The 17,104-nt window shown below is 41.3% G+C and overlaps 1 protein-coding gene across 3 annotated transcripts in view; it reads right to left on the bottom strand.

Annotated features, from left to right (window-relative positions):
- The window catches only part of PAQR8 (progestin and adipoQ receptor family member 8), a 60,537-nt gene that overhangs the window by 19,339 nt on the left and 24,094 nt on the right, over positions 1-17,104 (bottom strand). The gene's annotated exons all lie outside the window — the stretch shown is intronic.

Genomic DNA, 17,104 nt, shown 5'->3' with positions numbered 1-17,104 from the left:
CCAATACTCTCCAAGGAAACAGAGATGTGCTTTCCACAAAATGTGATTGGAATCATTCACATAATCCAAGGGGGTCTGGAACTCAGATAAATGTGGCCATAAACCTGATGGACCCTTTCACCTTAAAAAGACACGCAGTCGGTCGTGGCTGGCTTTGTAGAGCCGGTGCAGTGCGACGTTCCAATCGTAAACCTAGAGACTGAGGTTGTTTAGCACCCTGCTGGTGGAAAGGACGCTGACACTGAGAATAGTCATGGGATTCTGCTACACATGTAACATGCTATCTAAACAGCCTCTTCTTGATTAACAGAGTGGAGAATTAAATAAAAGCCTCCATATTTGGGAAACTGCCATAGTTTGGTCCTGATGACATTTTACCTGGAGTCCAAAAGGAAGCGCTCCAGAGCAATGGTGTGCTCTGATTTATTACAAGGACCCTACGTGAACCTCAGGAGCCCTGCTGGTGCAGTGGTTAAGCACTCGGCTGCTAACCTAAAGGTGGGCAGTTCCAACCCACTGGCAGCTCCACAGGAGAAAGATGTGGCAATCAGCTTCCACAAAGATTCACAGCCTTGGGAACCCTATGGGGCAACTCTAGTCTGTCCAATAGGGTCATTATGAGAAGAAGCGGACTCAATTCACATAAACCAAAACAGGTTTTTTGGTTTATGTGAATCTACCACAAACTTAGAATAGCTGATTTCCTGAAAAGACCACCGGACCAGGAATTAAAAGTCCTGACTTTCCATCCCAATTCTACCCCCAACTATGTGACTTTAGGCAAATCACTCAACCTCTCTATGCTTCACTGTCCTTACCCTTAAAATGGGGCATGATCTCTGCAAGCCTTAATACTGTAATGTTCTGTAGTTCATCTGGGCTATGTTTTGCTTTGTACACTGAACATCAAGCATTGTGCTGAAATCACCAGCAAGCAGATCTGGTGGCATCAAAACACCTCGTATCACTGTGTGCTGGATTCACACAGATGGCAGGAAGATAGCCTGCTGGTTGCTGGACAGAGAACAAAAGAGGGGTAATTTCCATCACAGAGGACAGAAGAAACGCTTCCAGAATCCAAGGAAGCCCAGCCTCACACATCACTGCATAACCATAAATGGCTGTGAAGGAACAGCAGCCCAAATGCCATCTTGGTGTAAAAGGACAAAACTGGGCTTTTGAGCAAAGTCTCTGGTCTAACCAAAGACAGAGGTGGAGTTACAGAGCAGGAGCCTCTGGCATCTCCACAGTCATCCATCAAGTAAGAAATCCCTGGGGCCCACACTGATTTTCGTAGCCACATCTGCCAACTATCATATCACTGTTGGTAAAGTCATATTTTAAAGAGCGGTACCACCAGCAGAATCTTATAATTAGCAGACATCATTCACCTACAGCCAATGCCTACTCCCCCACAAATTTAACAAAATCTAACAAACATAAACCAAAAACCAAACCCGTTGCCATCAAGTCAATTTCGACTCATAGAGACCCTACAGAACAGAGTAGAACTGCCCCATAGGGTTTCCAAGGAGCAGCTGGTAGCTTAGACCTGCTGACCTTTTTGGTTAGCAGCTGTAGCATGTAACTACTGTACCACCAGAGTTTCCCTGACAAACACGGCTACCTTGATATGCAAACATGGGAGGTTTGCTTAAATAAACTATGATAAATTGATACAATAGAATACTATACGCTCATTAAAATAATTATGTAGATATATATTTACCTTTATTGTTATAGAAAGATGCACAATATATAGGTAAGCGCCACTCTTTCTTCACTGTAGTCTCTCCTACACTTAGCACAGTGACTATCACAGTAAAAAGGAAACAAATCCATCACCATCAAGTCAATTCTGACTCATAGCGACCCTGAAGGACAGAGTACATAGGGTTTTCAAGGCTGTAAATCTTTACAGAAGCAGATCATCACAACTTTCTCCCACAGAACGGCGGGTGGGTTTGAACCACTGGCCTTTCAGTTAGCAGCCTAGCACTTTAACCATTGTGCTACCAGGGCTCCTTATCACTTACTAGATGCTCAAAAAAAGATTTGTTGAATAAATAAAAGAATGGAAGGCATTGTTACAACCTAACATGTAACAAAAAGCAAATTAACAAAAAGTATGTTGTTGTTGTTAGGTGCCATCGAGTCGGTTCTGACTCATAGCGACCCTATGCACAACAGAACGAAACACTGCCCGGTCCTGCGCCATCCTTACAATCGTTGTTATGCTTGAGCTCATTGTTGCAGCCACTGTGTCAATCCACCTCGTTGAGGGTCTTCCTCTTATACAAAAAGTATACATCCCCTTTAGGTAAACATATAAATACTATGGCACAGAAAAAGTATGGGAGTGCATATCACCAAAATGTTAACATAGATATTGCTAAACGATAGGACCATAGGGGATTTTACTTTTCTTCTGGGATTATTTTTGTTAGCTGCTGTCAAATCCTCCCCCACCCAGCTCACGGGTAGGCCCTGCATTATAGTGCTTTTTAACAAGGAACATTTACTACTTTTACTATTGGAAAAAATAAAATTACTGTTATTCTGTGAATATGAATATTTGACACAAATACATAAAAAATTGGTAAAATGTGATTAATTGATAAAATGGATACTAAGACACCTCCCTGGGCATTATAAAGGAATACACAGATATCGGTATTATTTTGTGGATTTCGCCCTGGTGGCACAGTGAAGAGCTCGGCTACTAACCAAAAGGTTGGCAGTTCCAATTTACTAGCCGCTCCATGGAAACCTTGTGGAGCAGTTCTACTCTGTCTTATAGGGTTGCTAGGAGTTGGAATCCACTCGACAGCAATGGGTATTTGTGTTTGTTTTAGTTATCATACCATACTAATAAATCTATTATTAGGAGTAATATGTAACTTGCCACAGTGTAAGTTAATGGTCCTATGGGGGGCGGTGGCTAGAAGGGGAAAAAAAATGTAACTGTTAATGCAGCCATTATATTCTCTTAGATTGACAAAGCTGGTATACACAATATTGTCAAAAGACTTTTCCCACAGTACACAAACCCAAATAGCCTTAATAAGCAGAGTCAATTCCAGCCATGTGGGCCATGTGGTTACACAGTGTAACTACACGCTATCTATAATAAAGGTAAGGTACACCCGTGTGCCACGGATGTGTCAGGAACACATGTCGCTCATTTATGGGCTTAGTGACCTCGCCACCTACAACATTCATAAGAACAGAAACAAACAAACTCCAAATCCATTGCTGTCGAGTTGATTCCAACTCACGGCAACCCTTTAGGACAGAGTAGAACTGCCCCATAGGGTTTCCAAGGAGCAGCTGGTGGATGTGAACTGCCGACCTTTTGGTTAGTAGCTGAGCTCGGAATCACCACACCACCAGACCACCTGAATTTGCTGCCATGTCTCCTGGGGAAGATAAGCAGAACACATTTCTCCAAATGCCTTTTTCTCTTTTTCTAGCTGGAATTACTGAGTACTCTTTATTACCTCCTAATTACACCTCCCACATCTCAGCTAATCTCCTCACCTAAGCAGGTACAATTTTCAAAATGCATCATTAAGACATAAAATGCACCTTCCATAGGCAATAGTATCTGTGCTAATCCACTTAGCGGGAGAATTCGGAAAAGCTGGGAACATTCAGGAGAACACATTGCAGACCAGTCTAAGGAAGGAGGTCAGTCAACAGGTCAACTAAGTACGCTGATCATTTTTCTTCAGAGACTTCTTGTTTGGGTAAAGGTAAGCTCTGCTGTCTGAAACGCCGGTTAATTAAAGCCTGGGGACAGGAGTCTCCCTGGACTTCCCATGTAAACGCAACTGCAGCTATCGGCTTTGTGAGCTGTGGATTGGCTTTAGTTACGCCGCCTCCAGCCTGATCTAGCTGCTTGCCTGCAGAGTGTCATCACAGATCTTCAAACCTGCTGGGAACTGGGCCAGCCCAGGTGAACCCTGAAGAGAGCTGCAGATTTCCACCGGCAGGAAATCAGTATTAGGAGTGCATTTTCCATACAATAGTCTGATAACAAATTAGGCCAGGGTTGGAGCGCCAACATCTAGAATGCAGTGTTTCCTGGAGATTAAATGTTAACCCTTATGATACATAAAATGTGGTACATACATACAATGGACTATTACTCAGCCATAAAGAGAAATGAAGTCCTGATAATGCTAGAACATGGAGGAACCTTGAAACATTATGCTGACTAAAATAGTCACCAAAGGACAAAGATTATATGATCTCATTCATATAAAATACTGAGAATAGGCAAATGTATAGAGAACAAAGTTTATTAGTGGTTACCAGGGGCAGGAAGGAGTCCTGGTGGTGCAGTGATTAACAGCTCAGCTGCTAACCGAAAGATTGACAGTTCAAACCCACCCAGTGGCTCTGCGGGAGAAAAGACCTGCCATCTTTGCTCCCATAAAGATTACAGCCTAGGAAGCCCTATGGGGCAGTTTTACTCCGTCACATAGGGTTGCCGTTATTTGGAATTGACTAGACAGCAAATAACAACAAAGGGCAGGAGGGAGGGGCAAGGGGAAGTCACTGTTTAGGATGTATTGCATTTCTGTTTATGGTAATGGGAAGTTTGGCAACAGATATTGGTAATGGTTGTACAACATGATCAATGTAGTTGATGCCACTAAATTATACACATGAAAAATGTTAAATTGGCAAATGTTGTGTTATATATATTTTTACAACACAAAAGGAGGGGGGAGTTAACCCTTACACAGTTCATACTGTAGACTCTTTTGGCAGTCCCAAGATCTGGCCTTTTTATTTGCTACAAAGAATCAAGCAAGTCACTTCATTCTCAGTTTCTCTTTAGAGATCCTCAAGGCCTCAGAGCAATGCCGCGTGTGCCATTTCTTGCTTTCTTTTCTCCCTGAACACCTATCCACCTGTGCCAAAGGTTTTGGTAAACTGAACACCGAGACTCGCACTGTTAACTTCACTGTGTGTACACAGCCTTGTCTGTCCTGCCTACTTGGGTTGCAAGTTCCTTGAGACAGGAATACTGATTTATTTATTCATCCTTTATTTCTCCTATCAGCGAACAATCCAAGTAAAGGTGGGCCAGGATGCGTCAACAGATAATTGTTCAAAGATAAAGTGAAAGTCAGACTATCCTTTCCCACTCTCTGCTTCTAAATGTAAGAATCAGTAAGATCTCAGATAATGAAAATGCTGGGCATTTTTCAAAAGGAAACAGAATTTCGGCTGGGGGTTGTTTCTCTGAATGTGGTTCATCTACTTGGTAGGTATCCATAACAATATTTAAATTGCTAACTGGATTTCCAATCAGCAGCTCACTTTTGAGCTATCTCCTCCCACCACTGGTACTTTTGTGCTCACGTATGGGCTACACAAAGATGCAGGAAATGGAGAGGCCAGACAGAAAGAAATCATGTACAATAACATTGGAGCAGAAATGAGGAGATTTAGTTTTTTATTCCTGTTGCAAAGCAAAGGGCTGGGACAGACTGTCCTAGCTCCATGAACAAAAGCACTTGACATCACCAATGCTATTGGGTCCTTCTGTGCCGGGCAAAACCTGCTTCTCTCTCAAATTCAGGCTCAGATATAACTTCCTCTGTGAAGTTTTGCAGTGGCTTCAAGCAGAATTAATCACGTCTGGTTATACCCCTTTAGTGTTATGGTATAACTGGCTATGTGTACATGTGTCTTCCTTTACCTTAAATTGTGAAATGCATTGAGTTGCACATGGACGTTACTCATACTCTAGACAGTTTTTTGGTTTGTTTAAATTTTAGTTTATTTTACTTGATTGTGAGAATAATCGAAGCTCAGAGAATTTACAGTTTACTATTCACTATTTAACCCCTGAAGTCCCTGGGTGGTGTACACGGTTAAGCGCTCAACTACCAGCCAAAAGGTTGGTGGTTTGAACCCACCCAGAGATGTCTCGGAAGACAGGGCTGGTGATCTGCTTCCAAAAGTCACAGCCTTGAAAACCTTATGGAACAATTCTACTCTACACACGTGCGGTTGCCATGAGTCAGATCAACTCGATTAGGCAACTAACAATTGAAAGCCCTAAATCAAGTCAGTACTAAGGCATGAGCAGATCTCACTGCTTCTGACTTCTCTGACCCTGAAGTCCAGCTGACTGTGTCTCAGTAAAAGAATGCCAATCAAACACGAATGGAAACGGAAGAGCTAGGCAAGAAGCAGGTGTCTGGCTGCCTCTGAGCTCATGTGCGGCTAAGTAATCTTGGCCACTGTAACGTCCTAGGAGCATGATCCACTGCCTCCTCTCCCAGGCCATTCCATGAGAGCTCTCCTAAGGGTGCCCATGAAGGCTCCTCTGTGTCCCAGTGTGGCCTTTCGACAATTTGAAGTACTGATTTTTAATTAGTAGCTTCTCTGGTTAAAACATTATAGCTATTCCACAGAGGAACTTCCTTTGAAAAGTTAACCTACTCAACTAAGCTCAATACTGTGCACTATCACACAGCTACAACTTTCACCTCCATTATATTACAATCACCCACCTGCCTACCCTGCAAGCATACCCTGAGGGTAGTGATTATCACTTAGAATTACTCCTGCTCCAAGATCTCAGATTTGAAATTCCTCTTCCCAGCACCTAGCAACAACAAATCACAACACAAGGTCCCTGGGCAGTTTGTGCTTCACTACTTCACAACTAACCTAAAGTTTGGCTGTTCAAACCCACCCAGCAGAGCCACAGATGAAAAGGCCTGGCGATCTTCATCTGTAAAGATTACAGCCAAGAAAACTCTATGGAGCAGTTCTACTCTGTAACACATGGGTAGGAACCAACTCCATAACAATGGGCAGCACAACACTCCTGGCTTCACCTAGCCATTTCCTCACACCTGCTGAACACTCTTTGGGCTCCTCATAGCCTTCAGTCCCCCCAACCATTCTTCTCTCTTAGCCCACCAGCCTCCTTTGGACTTCCCTGGCATCCCAACACAAACCAATCCAATGCCAGCTGTTTCATCTCTACTGTGGCCAATACTCCTCACCACCTCTCCCTACTCTTCCACTTGCTGGGTCTGCCTGCCTAGCCTAACCTTGAGTTAAACCTAATTTCACTTTTTCTTCTTCCAGTACCGTGTAGCGCTAAAGAAAGTCATAAAGCACTGTGAGACCTTTTGAAAGTCATAAAATCATGCCTTTTAAACTCAACTAAGACTTTATCTATCTGGGTGTCCCCATAAGCACTTTAAATACTGTGCACTTAACACCAAACTTCTCCTGATGTACCTAACCTTGGAATCAGCATGAAATTTGTCTCTTTTCCCTCCCCCTTTCCTCAAATCCCAGCCATCAAATTCTTTTCAATTTTCTTTTTTTTTTTAAATGGCCACCAAAACCAAAAAACCCATTGTCATTGATTCCGACTCATAGCAACCTGATAGGACAGGGTAGAACTGCCTCATAGGGTTTCCAAGGCTATAAATCTTTACTTAAGTGAACTGCCACATCACAGTGGCTGGTGGATTTGAACCACCAACGTTTTAGTTAGCACTTAACCATTGCACCACCAGGGCACCTTTTTAAAATTGCAGCACGTCCCAAACCTGTTCCTGCTTCCATTTCCCCTGTAGGCCCATATCTTTATCCCAGCTACGCTATGCTGACAATCTCTTACCTGATCTTGGATCCTCCAGTCTCAGGCCCCAGTTCCATCTTAGCTGATATGATGAAAGCTCATCATTATGGCAAGCCCCAAATCTATTGGTGGTCCTCTCCTCTGTGCCAACTAAAGCTCACATTCCTGAGCCTGGCATTCAGAGCTTTCCATGACTTGGCCCTAATTTGTGTCTCCAAATATCACTCACTACTTGATTTCATGTATAACAAAACAGAGTTAAATAGAAAATGTCAGTGTATCCCACACATTAAGGATAAGTACTGTCAGGAACCTCCTGGTTCTTAAAATGTATTTCTTACAAGAGTCATGTTAAAGCTTGAAAGGCACTGAGCTACACCATTTGCCATTCCTAAACCTGCACTGTGACTCTCTCCATTTTTAAATTATGAACTATTTCAACCATACAGAAAAGCACAGAGCATGGTAAAATAATTGTCAAATCTTAACATGTCACATTTGCTTCAATTAAAAAAAAATATGTGCATATCTAAGTGTGTCTCTCTATATACGTATGTGTATATATGTGTTTATATACATGGAGTCCTTGGGTGGCGCAGACAGTTAAATGCTCAACTACTAGCTGAAAGGTTGGCAGTTCAAACACACCCAGAGGCACCTTGGAAGACAGGCCTGGCAAGCTGCTTCCAAAAGGGTACAGCCTTGAAAACCCCATGGAGCAGTTCTACTGTACACATGGGGTCACCATGAGCTGGAATAGACTTGATGGCAACTAACAACATGTTTATACACACATATATGAAATAAGTACAACTGAAACCTAGTCTCCAGTGTTCACCCATTCCCTCCCCTCCAACCCCAACAGCAGTCACTACACACTGAATTTGGTGTTTTTCGTTCTTGCTAACACTTTCACATGAAAACATGAGGAAATTATAAAATTATATATCTATATACAATATAATAAAAAACTATGAAATTATGTATCCATCAACAATATGTACTGTTTTGGATATTTTTAAGCTTCATACAAATTTTGTACATAACATTCTTGCAGCCTTCTTTCATTTAATATGTTTTAAGATTTTCCTATATCAGTTGCTATGTGATTCTCTAATTGACTCATTTTCTCTGCTGAATATTTTCCATTGCGTGCTATCTACAGTTACTTGCTTTTGCAAACAAGGCTGCAGTGTACAGTCTTGTCACGTCTTCTTGGGTACATGCCTAGAGGTGGGTGCCTCTTCAGGTCTTTGTGCTTTACCTAGAATGCCCGCCTCCCCATCTCTACCTCAGAAAACGCCATCCATCCCTCAATCCACCTCTCAGATGGCAACTCTTCCATGCCTTTGAATTCACCTGAAGTGTTATCTTCCTCTGTCCATTCTCATGCAACCTTCAGTTTCCATCACTCAAATGATGGTGTCACACACAACCGTACCTTTAGTTGTTTGGGTACTTTCCTAAACTTCTACTGGGCTATAAGCGTCTTGTAGGCAAAGACTGTGTTACATGGCATTAAATTCCTACTGTACCCTCCCACTGAGGACTTAGCACGGATGTTTGTCTAGAGCGGACCCTCAATAGATGTCTGTTGAATCCACTGGGCTTTCCTTCGTTTGCTACCATCTATAGACATTTTTCTAATGGCTGCCACATTCCGATGTATTATTGTTTCACCATGGGGTAAAGAGAAGTCTGTCTCTGTCATTAACACTGTACATTCAAGAAAACTGGAGGTACAGGGGGAATACACCAAGCTCAAAAACCAATTGGGGCTAAATGACCATAGGCAGCTGTCCATGTGTACAGATCAAGGGAAATACTCTGCCTCCCTTCTTTATGGTTGAAACACATAAGATATTACATTTATGCCAATCATTTTATAAGAATTTTGTTCAGAACTAAATTAGACATTGGGCAAATAAGAATGTTACCAAAAAGGAGGGGAGGATGCAATTTTTTGTGATTGGTACTGTGCTTTTTCAGTCAACCAATGCTTATTTGCCATCAGGGTGGAAAGGGCTTAGAGAGGGAATTCATTCCCCTTTCTCCCACCTAGTCCCATGACCTTAACAATTATTCTACAACTCTAGACTGGGGAGAGATTCACAGACAATCATGTGTGTTTTGAATGGCTGGTAACATAGCTCCATACTTCTTGGCCAGGAGGCAGAATTTGGGAGGGATAAAGGTGTCTGTCCAACCATGGACACTCATGTCCCCTCTGTATTTGGCAGAGTGAGGTAAGGAAGGTGGAAGGCTCCTTATTAAATACAAAAAAGAGATTCATGCTAATTATACTGATTTTTTATTAATGACATTAAAGTGAAGTTAAAAAAAAAAGTGAGATGTGGGAAAATCAGTTCAAGAATCCAATGCTGCAAACCTCTTTTACTTTTTTCATGAGTACAAAGTATTGGTTTAAATGATGGCAAGTTGATGCCATCATTTACACCAGTACAGACAGGATACCTGTTTATACCAGCCTCATACCCAAAAAACCAAAAACCCACTGCCGTCCAGTCGATTCCGACTCATAGTGACACTACAGGACAGAGTAGAACTGCCCCACAGAGTTTCCAAGGAGCGCCTGGTGGATCTGAACTGCTGACCTCTTGTTTAGCAGCCATAGCACTTAACCAGTATGCCACCAGGGTTCCCGCCTCATAGATTAGTAATGAAACATGTTCAGGGCAGAGGATTTTTCTAAGCAGCTCACCATTTCATGCCACAGGACCTACTGGATAGAGAATACCTGAAACAAGTACTTGAGCTGCCTTCCTGAGTTAAGGTTTTATAGGAAGGTCAACTGAAGCCTTTAAAACCCTAGTCTTATAAGGAGCTTATAACTCGTATTAGAAATTACCGGGACTTCAAACCGGTTTGTTTCAGTTCAAACCTCTGCTGAGAACTTGCATTTCCAACAAGCTCCCAGCCGATGCTAATGCTGCTGGTTAAGGACCAATTCTGAGAACCACCAGTAGAGCAGTGGTTCTCAAAATTCACTATACATAAAGAATGGCCTAGTCTTGGGGGACAATTTAGCCAACTGGCATAACGTAGTTCACAAAGATAACGCTTTATGTCCTAGATTGATGAGTAGCGCCTGGGGTCTTAAAAGCTCGTGAGCTGCCATCTAAGATACAACTAATGGTCTCTTCTCATATGGAGTAAAAGAGAATGAAAGAAATCAAAGGCTCAAAGAAGAAACCAGTCCATGGGACTAACAGCCCACACAAATCACAACCTCCTGTAACCTGCGATCAGAAGAGCTAGATGGCACCCAGCTACCACTAATGACCATTCTGACCTGGGACACAATAGAAGGTGGTGGATAGGATGAGACAAAAATGTAGAACAAAACTCAAATTCTTAAAAAAGGCCAGACCTACTGGACCAATAGAGACTAGAGGAGCCCCTGAGACTACAGCCCTAAAATAACCTTTGAATTTGGATTTGAAGCTACTTCTGCTAGTCACATTTCAGCCAAACAATAGATTGGCTTATAAAATAAAACAATATCACCCATGAGTAATGTGCTCCCTTAAACAATTAACTGTATGAGACCAAACTGTCAACATTTACCCAAAAGCAAAGATGAGAAGGCAAGGAGAGGAAGGGAAGCTAGATCAATGGAAACAACAAACAGAATGGAAATAATGAGAATGCTGACACACTGTAAAAAACTGTAACCAATGGCATGGAACAATTTGTATAAAAATTGTTAAAGGGGAGAAAAAAAGCTAATGTGGAAAAAATATCTTCTGTGGCTAAACAAAATTTTATTTTATGCACATGCAGTGAGTTAGAAGTAAATTTAAGTGTGTTTGTTTAAATAGACCATTATCTGTTTTTTTTTTTTTTTAAATCACCTAGGGATCTTGTTAAAATGTAGATTCTGACTCAGTACATCTGTGGTGGAAATGCAAATTCTCAGCAAAGGTTTGAACCAGAACTACTCAATTCGAAGCCCTGGAAATGAGTGTTTTTCTCTCCACTCCTTGGGCTAAACAACAACCTGCAATCTTAAGAACAACTGAAAAATCAAACCCCTGGTTTTGCTTCCAGGTTATACAGTTTGATTTTAGAAAGGGCCAAGTTAAAGAATTACCCTTTCTCTTTACTGTAACATAACCTCAAGACTCAGATGACATCTGATTATAATCTGTCCAAATGTCACCTGAGTGCCTGGATTGTTTTTCCAACTGAGTTGAAACTGCCCACATCCACAATTTCTATATCAGCTGCCCACCATATAAACCTTACAGATACACACCACCTGATCACTGCTTTGGTGTTGATCACCACATCCTACCTGTGGGCTCTGGAAGATTCAGACACAGATTATTACAACAACTAAGAGGCAAACAACTCCTTCCAGTCCTTGCTCAAATCTCACCTTCTCAACATGGTTCCCTGACCCCGTTGATTTAATACTGCGTTTGCCCCTCCCTGTAATACAGAGCCCTCCCACTCTGCTCTGCTTTTTCTTTATTTTCCATAGTACTTATCACCTTCTGACTTAATTTATTATTTTTATTTATTATGTTTATGGCCTGTCCTCCCCAGCCCCACCACCAGCTCAGAATATGAGCCCTATTTGCAGAGGGATCACTATCTTGTTCACTGATGTATCCCCTGCACCTAGGAGGGTACCAGCCACGTAGTACTGTAAATGCTCAGTAAATATTCACTGTATGATTATGTGGCCAGCTCCTGTCTGGAAGTGAGATTAGAAGGCAGAGGGGGACAGATGCTGGCTGAATTGACACGGGGAATACAGGGTGGAGAGGAGGAGCATGCTGCCTCATTGAGGGAGAGCAGCTAGGAGTACATTGCAAGGTGTGTATAACTTTTTGTATGAGATACTGACCTGATTTGTAAACTTTCACTTAAAGCATAATAAATAAATAAATAAAAAGAAAACAAAATACCATGGCTTGGATCAGGTGCACCTTAGTCCTCAAAGTGGCATCTTTGCTTTTTAACACTTTAAAGAGGTCTTTTGCAGCAGATTCGCCCAAAGTAAAAACAATGTATTATATAGTCATGTTATGGCAGAATTGTAATTTTTTTATGAAAACTCACCATCCCATTTGTTCAACACATTTATTTCACAACTAATTATATTTTTGCAATTCAGCCTAAGTTAAATTAAAGAGACACTTGGTATTTTGCAGAGGCTAATATATTGCCTATCACAGTTTTCTTTGCTGCCATGCAAGTTGCAAGTCTCCCACTGGGTTTTTAGAAGACTACTTCAGTGGCACCTCTGGGTAGACTCAAAAGAGTAAACTATCCTTAGGTGCAGTTTGGCTAACTTTTTCTGTAAAGAGTGAGATGGCAAATATTTTCAGCTTTGCAGCCAAATGGTCCCTGTCACAACTACTCAACTCTGATGCAGTAGCATGAAAAACCCCATGGATGACAAATGTTACAGATTGAATTTTGTCCCCTCAAAATGTGTGTCATCTTGGCTAGGCCATGATTCCCAGTGTTGTGTGGTTGTACTCTATTTTGTCATCTGATGTAATTATCCTATGTGTTGTAAATCCTAACCTCTATGATATTAATGAGGCAGGATTAGTGGTAGTTATATAATGAGGCAGGACATAAGCTACTGGATTTTGAGTCAATCTCTTTTGAGATACAAAAGAGAAGTGAGCAGAGAGGAGAAGGACCTTGTTACCACCAATCAAGAAGAACCAAGAGTGGAGTATGTCCTTTGGACCTGGGGTACATATGCTGAGAAGCTCCTAGACCAAAGGAAGATTGATGACAAGGTCTTTCCACCAGAGCCAACAGATAGAAAAAGACTGCCCCTGGAACTGACTCCTGGAATTTAGACTTCTAGCATTCTAAACTGTGAGAGAAGAAATTCGTTTGTTAAGGCTGTCCACTTGTGGTATTTCTGTTACAGCAGCACTAGATAACTAAGACAACATGTGAACTTACTGGCAGAGCGGTGTTTAAATAAAACTTAACAAAAAAAAATTCACTGTATGAATGAATAGCAGAAAAAATTACTGAAAATATACTGGTCTGTATTTTCCTTGTTTCTATGTCAAAATCTTAATCTGACCTTAATTATACACACACACACACACAAATCCAAATCTGTTGCCATCAAGTTGATTCTGACTCATAGAGACCCTGTAAAGACAGAGTAGAACTGCCCCATAGGGTTTCCAAGGAGCAGTTAGCAGCTGAACTTTTAACCACTGCACCACCAGGGCTCTACACACACACACACACATATGTGTGTGTGTATATATGTATATGTGTGTGTGTATATATATTTTTAACACATTACCTTTATCCATGCAACTTGGAGCCTTTAGAAAGTAATTTTCCCTTTAACAAATATTTGCTGAGTTTCTACTATGTGCCATTATTATGCTCATTATTATCTAGATGGAAATCGTGAAGTACATGGAATTTAGGAAGCTCACAAGGAATCCATAGGAAAACCAAGGAGAGACTCTGCAGTACATAGAAAACTTAGCTATTATCTGGAATAAGGCATATCTAACTGCCCACTTAATATCTCTGCTTAACTATAACAAAGATGTCTCAAAATGAAGGTGACCAAAAGATAATCCATCTTCTCCCACTAAACCAGGAGCTCACCTTACAATTTTCCCCCTCCTTCACTCCCTGCTCTTCTTTATCCAATCACCAATAATAATTATTATAATGAACCCACACATATCAAGCATTTCCTGTATGCTAGGCACTGTTCTGGAGCTCCTGGGTGTGCCAAAGGTTAACATACTCGGCTGTTAACAAGAAGGCTGGAGGTTCAAGCCACCCAGAGGTTCCTCAGAAGAAAGGCCTGGAAATCTACCTGGAAAATGGAAAAATCAGCTATTGAAAATGCTATGTCACACAGTTCTACTCTGAGGCACATGGGGTTGCCATGAGTCTGAATCGACTGACAACAATTGGTTTTTTAAGGCACTGTTCTAAGTTCTTTACATATATTAAGTCATTTATTCCTCAACACCCTGTGAAATGGGTTCCATTGCTTTTTAGCTAATGTACAGATGAGGAAACAGGTTAAGTCTCTTGCCTAACATCACCCAGCCAGAAAGTGGTGGGGCCAGAATTCGTAGCAGAATTCATGCCCTGACCTGAACTATGCTATTCAGGAAATGCTTGTTTCAACATCATTTATTGGAAATCATTCTAAAAAGTATTAGTTTGATTTCCTAAATGTGTAAATGAATATAATTATGATAATTCAGAACTTTCCTTCATCTCCCTCTGGATATCAATGATCATCAGGCAGCTTGGCTAATGGAGGTATAGATGGTTAAGATTGGACCATATCTATGGTAAGTCTAGGACCAATCTGGTAAGTCGCTCTTAAACAAAAGTTCTAACAGGACTTTTTATTTTTCTGTGCTTTGCTGTTTTTTTCTTCTAAGTGGGATATGTAAAAGTTAGTGTAATGGAAGACAGATTAATCAAGACTATATTGTAGTGTATACTGTATATTGTAGTAAATAGGCTATCACTAACATCAATGAGACACATCCACTAGAAACACCATAAAAAAAAAATCAACAACGTTTTCTTCTTCGAGGTTGTATTGATCTCGGAGGTAAAGTGAATTGGAAGACTAGAAGGCCCAAGCCTACTCTCATCAAATTAATAAATCATATGTTTAAAAATAAACCATATCCTTCTAGGCACCAGTAGCACCATCTGTAAACCGAGAAGAATAATAAAGGCCAACAACTTTATTTCTGAATTAAAGTTAAAAAAAAAAAAACAATTACAAGCCTAAGGCAATATGATGGCAGGTCCAGAAAGTATCACAGCAAATTTTAAATTTATTCAATGGTTACAGCCAAGATTATGTAAATTCACCGAGTTAGCATTCAAATAATATGCATGGTAAAGCCAAAAGGTACATTTTAAAGTCCCTCGGGTACCAGCCAGAAGCTATTCTGGCAAGTTCCGGCTTTCTGGGCACGTTCGATAGAGATCACGTGGGCTAGAAGAGACAAGCGCTTAATGTTACCAGAAAGTCCAGGGTCAGCACTTGCAGTTTGGATTCCACGGCCTCGGCGCTCCGAGACAAAGGATCCATAGTATCTACTGAAAAGTTGCATTCATTCTCCAACTCCCTATTTCAGCCTCACCCACCACCCATTGCTCCGGAGAAGTCAATTATTTCAGACATTCCTAAATAACAAAAGCAAACGATTAATTTTTGACCTCTTTTTATGTGACATCCAAAAAGATGGAGAAACAAACAAAAAAATAATAGTAAAACCTGTTGCCGTCAATTTGATTCTGACTCATGGCAACCCTAAAGGACAGAGAGAACTGCCCCATAGGGTTTCCAAGGAGCAGCTGGTGGATTAGAACTGCCAACCTGTTGGTTAGCGGCTGAGCTCTTAGCCACTGCGCCACCAGGGCTCCTAATAATAGTAAGTCAGAAGCAATTTCAGCTGAAGTTAGTAAGATTTTTAGATAAGCATTACTGGACAAGAGTACATACTTCATGCGGGTTGGGGTAGGAGGGAACTCTAAATCTTGCCTGTGTTTAAAAAATACCTCTGGGTTCTGCCTTGAGCATTATGGTCTTTTAAGAATTATCTATATGGGATCAGGCGCCCTGATGGCGCAATGGTTCAGAGCTCGAAGTTTGGATCCACCAGCTGCTCCCTGGAAAGCCTATGGAGCAGTTCTACTCTGTCCTATAGGGTCACTATGAGTCAGAATCAAGTCGACAGCAACCAGTTCTATATGGAAACAAACTTGACAATAGCAAATGGAAAGATTAGACAGGAACCTTAGGGGCCAGTGAGTTTATGTTAATGGAGGAGGAACAATTCAAAAAAGGAGGGTAAGAGTCGTTGCACAACTCAAAGAATGTCCACAATGCCACTAAATTATATGTGTAGAAACTGTTGAACTGGTGTATCTCTTGCTGCATATTCTCAATAACAACAAATAAACAAAGTTTAGAAAAAAATACATTTGAAATACTTGGCCAATCTAATGCTTTGTCTAGCCTCTATGGTGTTTTTTCCCTCTCTTCCCACTGTTTTCCCCACTTCACACCCCATATCAAGCTGAGACTTCTGAAATGGAAAAGCAGCTCTGCCTGACCTTGGTGTTAAATCAGAACATTGCAAAATGAGCCTTGGTTTCACTTTTTCTTGCAAAAGAAATTACTGTTGATGAAAACCACCACCAAAGAAAACCATGCATGTATGCACACACACACACACACACACACACAAACACTCCCTGATCTGAACAACCCAGACTGCAGCCTGGCATCCTCTGACAGTCTTCTGGAGACAGCCAGGCCTGAAGCAACCCAAGCAGCTCATAAGATAGGAATGGTTGTGACTACAGCTGACCTAAGCCATTCCTAACCAGCCAATACACTATATAAAAAACAGTCGCACAGCCGACTCTGGCTCATGGTGACCCCATGTGTGTCACAGTAGA

The sequence above is a fragment of the Loxodonta africana genome, chromosome 1, assembly GCF_030014295.1.
Source record: "Loxodonta africana isolate mLoxAfr1 chromosome 1, mLoxAfr1.hap2, whole genome shotgun sequence".
Lineage (NCBI taxonomy): Eukaryota > Metazoa > Chordata > Mammalia > Proboscidea > Elephantidae > Loxodonta > Loxodonta africana.
Note: the sequence above shows the minus strand (reverse complement) of the source record. Positions and strands in the feature narration are given on the sequence as shown.